The following is a 15,544-nucleotide window of genomic DNA, read 5'->3' as shown; positions in this document are numbered from 1 at the left end:
CCTTAGCGTCACCCGATTTAATTCGACTGTGTTCCATTACACTCGTTTTGCTTTTGTTGATATTCATCTCATATCGTCCTTTCAAGACCCTTTCCATTCCGTTCAACGTATTTTCCAAGTCCTTTGTCTTCTCCGACAGAATTACAATGTCACTGGTGAACCTCAAAGTTTTCGTTTCTTCTCCCTGGACTTTAATTCCTACTTCAATTTTTCTTTTGTTTCTTTTACCGCTTGCTCAACACACGGATTGAAAATATCGGGGATAGGCTACAACTCTGTCTCACTACATTCTCAACCACTGTTTTCCTTTCGTGCCCACAGACTCTTACAGTTTCCATTTAGTTCCTGTAGAAATTGTAAATAGCCTTTCGCTCCCTGTATTTGACCTTTATAATTGAAAGAAAATATTCCAGTCAACATTGTCAAAAGCTTTCTCCAAGTTTACAAATGCTAAAAACTTAGGTTTGCCTTTCCTTAACCTATCTTCTATGAGAAGTCGTAGGGTCAGTTTTGCTTCGCGTGTTCCCACATTTCTTCAGAATCCAAATTGCTCTTCCCCGAGGTCGGCTTCTACGAGTTTTTCCATTCGCCTGTAAAAACTTCGTGTTAGTGTTTTGCAACCGTGTGTTATGAAACTGATAGTTCGGTAATTTTCCCACCTGTCACCACCTGCTTTCTTTGAAATTGGAATTATTATGTTCTTCTTGAAGTCTGAGGGTATTTCGCCTGTTCATACATCTTGCTCACGGGATGGAAGAGTTTTGTCATGGCCAGCTCTCCCAAGGCTATCAGTAGCTCTAACGGAATGTTGACTACTCTCGGCGCCTTGTTTTGACTTAAGTCTTTCATTGTTCTGTCAAATCCTTCACGCAGTATCATATCTCCCGTTTCATCTTCATCTGCGTCCTCTTCCATTTCCATAATATTGCCCTAAATACAGCTCCCGTGTATAGACACTCTATATACTCCTTCCACCTTTTTGTTTTCCCTTCTTTGTTTAGGACACATTTTCCATCAGAGCTCTTGATATTCGTACGGATGGTTCTCTTTCTCCAAAGGGCTCTCTAACTTTCCTGTAGGCAGCGTCTATTTTACACTTAGTGATATATGTTTGTACATCCTTATATTTGTCCGCAAGCTACTCCTGCTTAGTGCTTCCTGTCGATCTCACTTTTTAGACGCTTGTATTCTCTTTTGCCTGCTTCATTTCTTATGAGAAGAAGAGAGAAGTGAGAAAAAACGAAAGCTTTGAGGTTCGCCAGTGACATTGTAATCACATTTTCATGTTTTCTTGTTTCACCGATTAAATTCAATATCTCTTGTGTTATCCAAGAATTTCTACTAGCCCTCGTCTTTTTACCTATTTCATCCTCTGCTGCCCGCACTATTTCACCTCTCAAAGCTACCCATCCTTCTTCTACTGTATTCCTTTCCCCTGTCCTTGTTAATCGTTCGCTCCCTCTGAAACTCTCTAGACCCTCTGGTATTTTCAGTTTATCCAAATCCCATCTCCTTAAATTCCAGCCTTTTTGCGGTTTCTTCAGTTTTAATCTGCAGTTCATAACCAATAAACTGTGGTTAGAGTCCACATCTGCCCCTGGAAGCATCTTACAATTTAAAACCTGGTTCCAAAATCTCTGTATTACCATAATATAATCAATCTGAAACCTTAAACCAATTGTTAGCTACGATTGAATTATGCTCTGTGCAAAATTCTGCCAGGCGACTTCCTCTTTCATTCCTTTCTCCCAGTCCATATTCACATACTACCTTCCCTTCTCTTCCTTTTCCTACTATCGAACTCCAGTCCCCCATGACTATTAAATTTTCGTCTCCCTTAACCATCTGAATAATTTCTTTTATCTCATTATACTTTTCTTCTATCTCCTCATCATCTGCGGAATTAGTTGGCGTATAAACTTGAACTACTGTGGTGGGTGTGGGCAAGGCCAGATCAGTCAACCATCCAGAATGTTGCCCCTGAAATTGCTGAAAACGCAGCTTCCCCTCTTTAGGAACCACACGTTTGTCTGGCCTCTCAACAGATACCCTGCCATTGTGGTTGCACATGCGGTACGGCTATCTGTATCGCTGAGGCACGCAAGCCTCCTCGCCATTGGCGAGGTCTGTGGTTCATAGGGGAAGGGGGGGAGGGGAAATTTGTAATTACATCACACGAAAATAAATATTTTGTCATTTGTTATCAGACTGTGTGTTCGTTCGTCTTTTAAGACACAGGAACGGGAGAAGTGTCGAAATTTATGTCACACAACAAGGTCTATGGTCCATTGGCAGGAGAATAGACGTTAGCCTCTAAATCAATGTAGTCGAAATATACGGCCATTTGTGTTCCGTATTTTAATATTCGCAAACTGAATCATTAAAACCTACATCCTCGTCACATAGAATCTTGAAATTTAGCAAGAAGAAAGGTTTCCAAGTACATGTAAAGGAAAAAAATCATAAAATTGCTAATTTCTAATTATATCATCGAAAAATTTTTTTTTTGTTATTTGTTATACGACTTCAAACCTGGAAATTGAAACGTTATATATATATATATATATATATATATATATATATATATATATATATATATATATATATATATATATATGATGTTACAAAAAGGTACGGCCAAACTTTCAGGAAACATTCCTCACACACAAATAAAGAAAAGATGTTATGTGGACATGTGTCCAGAAACGCTTAATTTCCATGTTAGAGCTCATTTTAGTTTCGTCAGTATGTACTGTACTTCCTCGATTCACCGCCAGTTGGCCCAATTGAAGGAAGGTAATGTTGACTTCGGTGCTTGTGTTGACATGCGACTCATTGCTCTACAGTACTAGCATCAAGCACATCAGTACGTAGCATCAACAGGTTAGTGTTCATCACGAACGTGGTTTTGCAGTCAGTGCAATGTTTACAAATGCGGAGTTGGCAGATGCCCATTTGATGCAGGGATTAGCACGGGGCAATAGCCGTCACGCGGTACGTTTGTATCGAGACAGATTTCCAGAACGAAGGTGTCCCGACAGGAAGACGTTCGAAGCAATTGATCGGCGTCTTAGGGAGCACGGAACATTCCAGCGTATGACTCGCGACTGGGGAAGACCTAGAACGACGAGGACACCTGCAATGTACGAGGCAATTCTTCGCGCAGTTGACGATAACCCTAATATCAGCGTCACAGAAGTTGCTGCTGTACAAGGTAACGTTGACCACGTCACTGTATGGAGAGTGCTACGGGAGAACCAGTTGTTTCCGTACCATGTACAGCGTGTGCAGGCACTATCAGCAGCTGATTGGCCTCCACGGGTACACTTCTGCGAATGGTTCATCCAACAATGTGTCAATCCTCATTTCAGTGCAAATGTTCTCTTTGCGGATGAGACTTCATTCCAGCGTGATCAAATTGTAAATTCTCACAATCAAAATGTGTGGGCTGACGAGAATCCGCACGCAATTGTGCAATCACGTCATCAACACAGATTTTCTGTGAACGTTTGGGCACGCATTGTTGGTGATGTCTTGATTGGGCCCCATGTTCTTCCACCTACGCTCAATGGAGCACGTTATCATGATTTCATACGGGATACTCTACCTATGCTGCTAGAACATGTGCCTTTACAAGTACGACACAACATGTGGTTCATGCACGATGGAGCTCCTGCACATTTCAGTCGAAGTGTTCGTACGCTTCTCAACAACAGATTCGGTGACCGATGGATTGGCAGAGGCGGACCAATTCCATGGCCTCCACGCTCTCCTGACCTCAATCCTCTTGACTTTCATTTATGGGGGCATTTGAAAGCTCTTGTCTGCGCAACCCCGGTACCAAATGTAAGGACTCCTCGTGCTCGTATTGTGGACGGCTGTGATACAAAGCGCCATTCTCCAGGGCTGCATCAGTGCATCAGGGATTCCATGCGACGGACGGTGGATGCATGTATCCTCGCTAACGGAGGACATTTTGAACATTTCCTGTAACAAAGTGTTTGAAGTCACGCTGGTACGTTCTGTTGCTGTGTGTTTCCATTCCATGATTAATGTGATTTGAAGAGAAGTAATAAAATGAGCTCTAACATGGAAAGTAAGCGTTTCCGGACACATTCCACATAACATATTTTCTTTGTTTGTGTGTGAGGAATGTTTCCTGAAAGTTTGGCCGTACCTTTTTGTAACGCCCTGTACAGGCATCATGAGCACTCCAAGTCGGTAGGAATAAGGAAGCACCTCGACATGTGACCAGCTATCTCTAAATGCCGGGGAAAACCACCAGGAACTGCTGCACATCCTACCAACAGCAACTTCCACCAACAGGCGAAGATGAGACCTACGTATTGAGAAACAAGCTTCCTGCAAGATACATCTTGGATGACAGTTCCGTGTCCTAGTAGTGTCTCTATAACCAAAATTATGTCTCACTCATTGACGAGCCTACCTTAACTCAGTGTAAACTGAGGTGACATAAGTCATGAGACAGTGAGATACACATATACAGATGCCAGTAGTATCGTGTACACAAGGTATAAAGTGCAGTGCAGTGGGGAGCTGCCATTTGTACTTAGTTGATTCATGTGAAAAGGTTTCCCAGTAATTATGGCCGGACGAGGGGAACTGAAATATTTTGAACGCGGAACCGTAGTTCTGCACAGTCACCAAACTTAAGACTTTATACTTTATCTGTAGTGACAATTAAAACAAGACGTCTGTAAGGAAACACCAACGACTCCCGATGGCAGGAAATGCCTTATATCACGGGCCTGTGCTGCCGTTAACTCCAGATGAAATTCAACGTGCAGTATTGTTTCTCCAGAATCACTTTTACAGAGTGTAGAAATGCTCAAGGTCAACATTTGAAGCAAACAGTACGACAGCTGTGATAATAAACAGACGAGCCATATCTGAGTCAGGGGTGCTTGCTCACACTTGGTGTAGTAGGGCAGACGCCTGTGGAATTCTTTTCCTGATAGCGGGATAGTAGTTTGCGGCGCTGTTATCTTGATACTATTTGATCAAGTTCTATACATGCTATGTCGTTGAAGTTCTTTTAGAAGCGTCTTTCAGATACCACAGAAATAGTATGTAGTTCAATTAGGAAAAAACAAATGATGATGATTGGTTAGTGGGGCACTCGACTACATGGGTATCAGGATCCGTAAAAATTCCCAGTCCTTCCGCTGTCCAGTCTCACCACTTTTCCGAATGCTGATGAAACGATGAGGAAAAGACACCCATTCTCCGGGGGAAGAAAATCTCCTACTCTATCGGGAATCGAACCCTTGATCCGGAAGCAGCAACACGAGCTACTTTTTTTTAGCTTCTTTGTTCGTTATGGCTCGTGTTATTTGTTCGGGGCGGACATCTCATGACATCCTGTTCAAGTTCATCGTTGATCCGTTCACTCAGTTGTTTATTCGACAGGGGAATTAACTCTCTGACCGAATACGCTGAGCTACCCTGCCGGCGACCCGGTGTCGTTCATAATTGGACTGTGATATCTACGTGGGGCCCGAAGCCCGGACCCCAGGGAGGTTGCCGGCATTCTCCACATGCCAGAATCCACAAGAGTCCACTAGACCATGAGCTGCGGAATCGGTATCGTAAATCAGCGGCTATTAAAACTAAACTCCGTCCGAACAGTTCTCGGGAGACCCTTCATCATATGGAAGATCGTGTGGTCAGCTCATCGCTCTCCCGGCCGTTGTCAGTTTTCCTGACCGGAGCCTCTGCTTTGCAGTCATATAGCTCCTCAGTTTGCCTCACAAGGGCTAAGTGCACCATGCTTGCCAACAGCGCTCGGCTGACCGGAGGATCATCCATCCAAGTGCTAGCCAAGGCCGACAGCGCTTAACTTGTGCTGTGACGGGAATCGGTGTTACCACTACGGTAAGGCCGTTGGCAATTCGGCGACTATAAACAATAATGGTGGAAGCCAGAAGCCTTACATTGCAACATTCGGCGGGAGACAATTGTACTAGTTGCATGTTTGAATACGTTAACCATTAAAGAGGCACGAGAACTACATACACAAATACATTGAAATATAGTAGACAGACATATTGGAAAGACATACAGCCTGTTTAAAGGAGGTCACATATTCCTACAGAAAGTAATATTGGTCAAAAGAAGAAGAAAATTTGCTACAATGCGATAGAGCATGTTTCATTTGCGACGAGCAATGTTTAGTATCCAGTGTTGTAGGTCGCCTTACTGTTGTAATTCATTTCCCATGCCTGAGTGGTTGTAATTTTCAGGACAATGGTGGTGGCGTTGATACCATTCATAGCAGTGCAGTGACGGGACCTCACCCCATTTTCTAGGTATCGTACGACAGTACCTCACCGCAACGTTTCCTGACCGACAGACTATTCGAGGAAATCCGATAGCATGATCTCCTCGTACAAAATGGTTCAAATGGCTCTGAGCACTACGGGACTTAACAGTTATGGTCATCAGTCCCCTAGAACTTAGAACTACTTAAACCTAACTAACCTAAGGACATCACACAACACCCAGTCATCACGAGGCAGAGAAAATCCCCAACCCCGCCGGGAATCGAACCCGGGCGCGGGAAGCGAGAACGCTACCGCACGAACACGAGCTGCGGTCTCTCCTCGTACACCGTACTTGAATCTGTTGGATTTCTGGCTATGGGAACATTTAAAGACATTGGTGCATGCTAAAACCATCCACAACGTGCAGACGTTACAGGAGCATGTGGCAAATATACGTGACACATTCTGAATGGAACCAGTTGTATATGAAAGGCTGCATGATCCACGATCGTGAAGGACTTGTAGATCTAGGCGCTTCGTCTGTTTTGGAGGTGTAGGTTTATCGGCTTGAAATGGAATGTACTGCCTCTCGCCGTTTCCCTGTCAGCAGATAAAACCAACCTCGCCTGCTAATCATTTGTTTCCTGGGCAGTGGAGACATCTAGCTTCATCCCCTGCAGAAGGGGATTCTAAGGCTTGGATTAATGACTAAATTAATGAAGGGGACTGAGGAAACTACAGAGCAGTAACAGACAGTGAATTTAAATTAAATCAAAGATATGTACAATAAAAACACGTAACGGGAGATAGTCTTGTCATAAAGAATAGATTTTAGCGAACTCACAATTCTGGGCTACATGGCGAGCTGCCGAATACTTCTGCAGGACAAGATAAGTTTACGTGAAAAACAATGGGAATCAAACGATAAACAACCATAACTCATCCAGTCCCTGGAGAGAGTGATGATCGCGAAAACTGAGATGAAATCTGGGAATTTAGAATCACGAAAAGAAGTAGTTAGGACTCACGTAATGCGAATACGTATACAGGGGCAAGATGACGAACCTTACCGTCTTAGCATCGGTGGAATTGTAATGCCTGTCGCTCGCTTTCAAATAGCGCATTCGCGTCTTAATTGTGGAAACATCTTGGCTATAGCCGACTGAATCGGCACATGATTGCTTCCGCAACGAAGGAAGCCAACACATGTACAATAAAATGGTGGCAACTCCCGCACGACCACAAATGCCGAAGTGAAACAGACCAAGAACTGAAACAAAATGTGTTGGGAGAGCGTCTCTCCATAGTTTTGGAATGTCGGATGCAGCACAACAGTGTGCCTCCTCCGAAAGCAAAGCTATTTACAGCCAACTTGACTGGCGGTGGGCAGTGCAAACGGCCCCCGCTGCTTTCAGTTGGAAGGGCAGCTCGGCCTTCCGGTGCTCTGGTCGGTGACCATCTGCCGGCACCAGTTCTCCGAAAGCGGGCGGTACTAGTGTCCTCAAGGGCTGCGATACACGCGAGAGTTCCTTCCTCTCAGACAGTATGGTACTCTCAGGTAGTACGAGTAGAACTGTTTACACTACTTATAGTCTGATGGTTTCGTGCGAGTACTTTTTGTAAGTGCTGAGAGTCTTGTGAGGACAGATGTTGGAAGCGTTTGGACACGATAAGGGGACAGTGTTTATGTAAAGGAAGAAGTAGCAATGGAATACTTAAAAGGGGCACATAAAAATTATAAAACCTAAACGGCAGTGTTCTTGTCGCATAAGACAGCGGATTTGGCGGCGACATAATTTTGGAGCATGCAGGAATCTATTTGTAGAGCTCGTGATGGAAAATCGATAGCAACACCGAAATTTTACGGGAATGACAGCGATGGAGATACAAGATATTTTCTTTATACACTACTGGCCATTAAAATTGCTACACCACGAAGATGACGCGCTATAGACTCGAAATTTAACCGACAGGAAGAAGATGCTGTGATATGGAAATGATTAGCTTTTCAGAGCATTCACACAAGGTTGGCGCCGGTGGCGACACCTACAACGTGCTCACATGAGGAAAGTTTCCAACCGATTTCTCATACACAAACAGCAGTTGACCAGCGTTGCCTGGTGAAACGTTGTTGTGACGCCTCGTGTAAGGAGGAGAAATGCGTACCATCACGTTTCCGACTTTGATAAAGGTCGGACTGTAGCCTATCGCGATTGCGGTCCATCGTATCGCGACATTGCTGCTCGCGTTGGTCCAGATCCAATGACTGTTAGCAGAATATGGAATCGGTGCGTTCAGGAGGGTAATACGGAAAGCCGTGCTGGATCCCAACGGCCTCGTATCACTAGCAGTCGAGATGACAGGCATCTTACCCGCATGGCTGTCACGGTTCGTGCAGCCATGACTCGATCCCTGAGTCAACAGATGGGGACGTTTGCAAGACAACAACCATCTGCACGAACAATTCGACGACGTTTGCAGCAGCATCGAGTATCAGCTCGGAGACCATGGCTGCAGTTACCCTTGACGCTCCATCACAGACAGGAGCGCCTGCGATGGCGTACTCAACGACGAACCTGGGTGCACGAATAGCAAAACGCCATTTTTCCGCATGAATCCAGGTTCTGTTTACAGCATCATGATGGTCGCATCCGTGTTTGGCGACATCGCGGTGAGCGCACATTGGAAGCGTGTATTCGTCATCGCCATACCGACGTATCACCCAGCGTAATGGTATGGGGTGCCATTGGTTACACGTCTCGGTCACCTCTTGTTCACATTGACGGCACTTTGAACAGTGGACGTTACATTTCAGATGTGTTACAACCCGTGGCTCTACCGTTCATTCGAACCCTGCGAAACCCTACATTTCAGCAGGATAATGCACGACCGCATGTTGCAGGTCCTGTACGGGCCTTTCTGGATACAGAAAATGTTCAACTGCTGCCCTGGCCAGCACATTCTCCAGATCTCTCACCAATTGAAAACGTCTTGTCAATAGTGGCCCGGTAACTGGCTCGTCACAATACTCCAGTCACTACTCCTGATGAACTGTGGTATCGTGTTGAGGCTGCGTAGGCAGCTGTACCTGTACACGCCATACAAGCTCTGTTAGACTCAATGCCCAGGTGTATTAAGGCCGTTATTACGGATAGAGGTGTTTGTTCTCGATACTGATTTCTCAGGATCAATGCACCTAAATTGCATGAAAATGTTATCACATGTCAGTTCTAGTATAATATATTTGTCCAATGAATATCTATTTGTGATCTGTATTTCGTATTGGTGTAGCAATTTTAATGGCCAATAGTGTAATTGGATCCAAAATGTCCATTTTGGATACTACTCGTATTAACGCGTAAAATCATTAATGTTAAAGACAGAGTGTTTGTGTCACTAATATTTCTAGAATCAGCTACGTTTATTCTCTTCAGTATTTGGTAAAGTAACAATTATGATAAAATAACATTTCACCAATTTCATCTTGATAACCACTGACTTTCAAAAGCCAAAGGGGGCGGATATCTGATAAATGAAGCATTTCCGGACATACTCGTACGTTTGTCTTAACGGTTCTACTTGTATCGACTTACGGAACCGATCGTAAATTCTTGAAGGACTGTTCTTCAACACCCAATACAATAACAAAAATCAGTAATACCACTTCATATAAAATTATAGATGCAGCTGTAGTACTTGAAGTTGAATGTCAGTTTTTCGAATTCCAAACTGTCACTTTCAAAGATGATTTCACTTGTTTCCAATTGTCAAGGAATCGAGGTTATGAAACTACTTTGTTGATTCCTTGAATTGTGGGTGTTCTGTTAAATTTCTTCTGTGTAGGCGTTAAAAATTGTAACCATTTCAGCCAACATCCTTTGATGCTTATGTCAGTTCCTGTACTCCAGTAACTGTACATACTACAACGCTGGCCTTGTAAAAAGTAATAAAATTCTCAACTCCGTCCTGGCCGCGCAGGATTAGCCGAGCGGTCTGAGGCGCTGCAGTCATGGACTGTGCGGCTGGTCCCGGCGGAGGTTCGAGTCCTCCCTCGGGCATGGGTGTTTGTGTTTGTCCTTAGGATAATTTAGGTTAAGTAGTGTGTAAGCTTAGGGACTGATGACCTTAGCAGTTAAGTCCCATAAGATTTCAAACACACACATGAACTCCGTCCTGAGTCCACTTCCTGTCATCTTTCTTCATTAGTTTCTTTGCCGACACATCGTTGGCACTCACTCACAGGTCGTGTCCATCGCTACAGTAGTCTCAATTGTCCCGACATTGCTGTTATACATTTATAGAGCAGCTTGTTGCGTTGTTAATGTGGCGCAGTGACTAGCGCGCAAGTTCTTTCACTTGTGTGTACATATTAACTTTTATTTTCGTTTGTTAATTCTGTATAAAATATATATATATATATATATATATATATATATATATATATATATATATATATGATGTTTTATATATCATTTGCTGCTCGTGCTGTTCGTTTAGGAAGTAAAACGGAGATTTCTTCGCTCAAAAACATGCCACGACTACATACTGTGGCTGAAAACACTCAGTCTCAGTTTCGTGGGTACTTTTATTTAAAGTGTGCATGAATACGGCAAAATATATTACCAGGACGTGGTAGTGCACGAACTGTGAAATATGGCACAAATTGTCCTAGTGCTATCAGCCCTCCCAACAATAACGATACAGTTTTTCTTCTCTGAGAGCTACGACGAGCAGCTCTCGAGACATGGAGATTGCCGTCCACACGAGAGATCTACACTCACAGAGCGCGACTATCTGAGACTGAGATCTTGCCTCACTCTCTGATACTACCGGCGAGTCGACTCTCAGCACTATTTACATGACACGCATTTTAAAACATTGCATCGTTGCAGTTGCACTGCTGAATTGTGCAATGATATCGAAGGAATCTCTTCAACCTGTCCATTTAATCCATGTACACACATCAAAAAAAGTTTTGCATCACCTCGGTTCCGAGAGTTCCGGAACCTGCACAGAAAATTGGAATAGAGATCAACATAAACATCATTTACCCGTTTCTATTGTTCATGAAAATTACACGTTGCATTTTGTACCACCATACAGCGAAACCTTCAGAGGTGGTGGTCCAGACTGATGCATGACTGTATTCGTCGTGGCATACTATCCACAAGTTCATCAAGGCACTGTTTGTCCAGATTATCCCACTCCTCAACGACTATTCGGCGTAGATCCCTCATAGTGGTTGATGGGTCACGTCATCCATAAACAGTCCTTTTCAATCTATCCAGGGCGTGTGCGATAGGGTTCATGTCTGCAGATCATGCTGACCACTGAAGTCACGCGACGTCGTTATCCTGAAGGAAGTATTCACAAGATGTGCACGATGGGGCCGCGAGTTGTCGTCCATGAAGACGAATGCCTCGCCAGTATGCTGCCGATATGGTTGCACTATCGTTCGGAGGATAGCATTCACGTACCGTACAGCCGTTACGGCGCCATCCATGACCACCAGCGGCGTACGCCGGCCCCACATAATCCCACCCCAAAACAGCAGGGAACCTCCACCTTGCTGCACTCACTGGACTGTGTGTCTAAGGCGTTCAGTCTGACCGGGTAGTCTCTAAACATGCGACACTCAACGGTGAAGAGAACGTGATGTCAATCCTGAGCGGTCCAGTCGGCATGTTGTTGGGCCCATCTGTACCGCGCTGCATGGTGTCGTGGTTGCAAAGATGGACCTCGCCATGGACGTTGGGAGTGAAGTTGCGCTGTCAGTGTTCCTCCGACCCATAATCCGTAGGTAGCGGTCATCCACTGCAGTAGTAGCCCTTGGGCGGCCTGAACGAGGCATGTCATCGACAGTTCCTGTCTCTCTGTATTTCCTCCATGTCCGAACAACATCGCTTTGGTTCAGTCCGAGACGCCTGAACACTTCCCTTGTTGAGAGCCCTTCCTGCCACAAAGTAACAGTGCGGACGCGATCGAACCGCGTTATTGGCCATCTAGGCGTGGTTGAACTACAGACAACTCAAGCCTTGTACCTCCTTCCTGGTGGAATGACATGGTTGTTTACATCTGTGGGAGGGTTGAGTGACATCTCTGAACAGTCGAAGGGACTGTCTCTGTGATACAATATGACAGTCAATGTCTGTCTTCAGGAGTTCTGGGAATCAGAGTGATGCAAAACTTTTTTTGATGTGTGTGGATTAACGTTTACATTAATGCAATCGAGTATCTGCCAGACTCTGGAAGATCTACGATGTTTGGTGCGAGGAGATATTAACAAATGATTTTTTTTGTCATCAGTCTTCTGAGTGGTTTGATGCGGCCCGTCACGAATTCCTCTCTCGTGCTATCCTCTTCATCTCAGAGTAGCACTTGCAACCTATGTCCTCAATTATTTGCTGGCTGTTTTCCAGTCTCTGTCTTCCTCTACAGTTTTTGGCCTCTACAGTTCCTTCTAGTGCCATGCGAGTCATTCCCTCATGTCTTAACAGATGTCCTATCATCCTGTCCCTTCTCCTTATCAGTGTTTTCACATATTCATTTCCTCTCCGATTCTGCGCAGAACCTCCTCATTCCTTACCTCATCAGTCTACCTAATTTTCAACATTCGTCTTAGCAACACATCTAAATTGCTTCGATTCTCTTCTGTTCCGGTTTTCCACAGTCCATGTTTCACTACCATACAATGCTGTACTCTAGACGTCCATTCTCAGAAATTTCTTCCTCAAATTAAGGCCGATATTTGATATTAGTAGACTTCTCTTGGCCAGAAATGCCCTTTTTGCCATAGCTAGTCTGCTTTTGATGTCCTTGCTCCGTCCGTCACTGGTTATTTTACTGCCTAGGTAGCAGAATTCCTTAACGTCATCTACTTCGTGACCACCAACCCTGATGTTAAATTTCTCGCTGTGCTCATTTCTACTACTTCTCATTACCTTCGTCTTTCTTCCATATACTCTCAAACCATACTCTGTACTCATTGGACTGTTCATTCCGTTCAGCAGATCATGTAATTCTTCTTCACTTTCGCTCAGGATAGCAATGTCATCAGTGAATCGTATCATTGATATCCTTTCACCTTGAATTTTAATTCCACTCCTGAACCTTTCCTTTATTTCCATCATCGCTTCCTCGATGTTCAGATTGAACAGTAAGGGGGAAATGCTCCATCCTTGTCTTACATCCTTTTTAATACGAGCACTTCGTTCTTGGTGGTCCACTCTTATTATTCCCTCTTGGCTGTTGTACATATTGTATATGACCCGTCTCTCCCTATAGCTTACTCCTACTTTTCTCAGAATTTCAAACGTCTTGCACCATTTCGAACGCTATTTCCAGGTCGTCAAATCCTATGAACGTGTCTTGACTGTACTTTAGTGTTCAAAAATGGTTCAAATGGCTCTGAGCACTATGGGACTTAACTTCAGAGGTCATCAGTCCCCTAGAACTTAGAACAAATGAAATCTAACTAACCTAAGGACACCACACACATCCATGTCCGAGGCAGGATTCGAACCTGCGACCGTAGCGGTCGCGCGGTTCCAGACTGTAGCGCCTGGAACCGCTCGGCCACTCTGGCCGGACCTTTAGCCTTGCTTCCATCATTAACTGCAACGCCAGAATTATCTCTCTCGTGCCTTTACCTTTCCCAATGCCAAACTGATCGTTATCTAGCGCATCCTCAATTTTCTTTGCTATTCTTCTGTATATTATTCTTGTAAGCAACTTGGTTGCATGAGCTGTTACGCTAACTGTGCAGTAACTCTCGTACTTGTCAGCTCTTGCCGTCTTCGGGATTGTGAGGATGATGCTTTTCCGAAAGTCAGATGGTGTGTTGCCAGACTCATACACTCTACACACCAACGTAAATAGTAGTTTTGTTGCCATTTCCCCTAATGATTTTAGAAATTCTGATGGAATGTTATCTATCCCTCCTGCCTTATTTGATGTTAAGTCCTCCAAAGCTCTTTTAAATTCTGATTGTAACACTGGATCCCTATCTCTTCTAAATCGGTTCATGTTTCTTCTTCTATCACATCAGACAAATCTTCGCCCTCATAGACCCTTTCAATGTATTCTTTCCACCTATCCGCTCTCTCCTCTGCATTTAACAGTGGAATTCCCGTGGCACTCTTAATGATATCACTCTTGCTTTTAATGTCACTGAAGGTTATTTTGACTCTCCTGTGTACTGAGTCCGTCCTTCCGACAATCATTCCTTTTTGGATGTCTTCACATTTTTCCTGCAGTCATTTCGTCTTAGGTTGCCTGCACTTCCTATTTATTTCATTCCTCAGCCACTTTTATTTCTGTATTCCTGAGTTTCCCGGAACATTTTTGTACTTCCTCCTTTTCTTGGTCAATTGAAGTATTTCTTCTGTTACCCATGGTTTCTTCGCAGTTACCTTCTTTGTACCTATGTTTTCCTTTCCAACTTCTGTGATGGCCCTGTTCTAGAGATGTCCATCAAATGTACTGCCTACTGAGCTCTTCCTTATTAGTGTATCTATAGACTTAGAGAACTTCAGCCGTACCTCGTCATTCCTTAGTGCTACCGTATCCCACTTCTTTGCTTATTGATTCTTCGTGATCAACGTCTTAAACTTCAGCCTACTCTTCATCACTGCTGTATTGTGATCTGAGTCTTCGTCTGCTCCTGGGTACGCTTTGCAATCCAGTATCTGATTTCGGAATCTCTGTCTGATCATGATGTAATATAACTGAAATCTTCCCGTATCACCCGGCCTTTTCCAAGTGTACCTCCTACTCTTGTGATTCTTGAAAAGAGTATTCGCTATTACTTGCTAAAACTTGTTACAGAATTCAATTTGTCTTTCTCCTCTCTCATCCCTTGTCCCAAGCCCATATTCTCCTGTACCCTTTTCTTCTATTCCTTCCCGTACAACAGCGTTTCAGTTATATTTTGACTAAAGTTCAGTCTTGATCACATCATGTATGTTTTAATGATATAGGTAACCGGTTTCGGTTCTTTCTACAAAACCATCATCAGACCCATGGCTCCCTTAGGATGGTAGGCGGAGCTCTCCTCGCTGCTACGCAGTCAACTGCGTTTCAGCGTCCCATGACTATTAGATTTTCATCTACCTTAACATACTATATTACCCTTTCAAAATCCTCATACAAATTCTCTATCTTCTCATCTTCAGTTTGCGACGTCGGCATGTATACCTGAACTATCGTTGTCGGTGATGGTTTTCTGTCGATTCTGATAAGAACAACCTAATCACTGAACT

The sequence above is a fragment of the Schistocerca piceifrons genome, chromosome 1, assembly GCF_021461385.2.
Source record: "Schistocerca piceifrons isolate TAMUIC-IGC-003096 chromosome 1, iqSchPice1.1, whole genome shotgun sequence".
NCBI lineage: Eukaryota > Metazoa > Arthropoda > Insecta > Orthoptera > Acrididae > Schistocerca > Schistocerca piceifrons.
Note: the sequence above shows the minus strand (reverse complement) of the source record.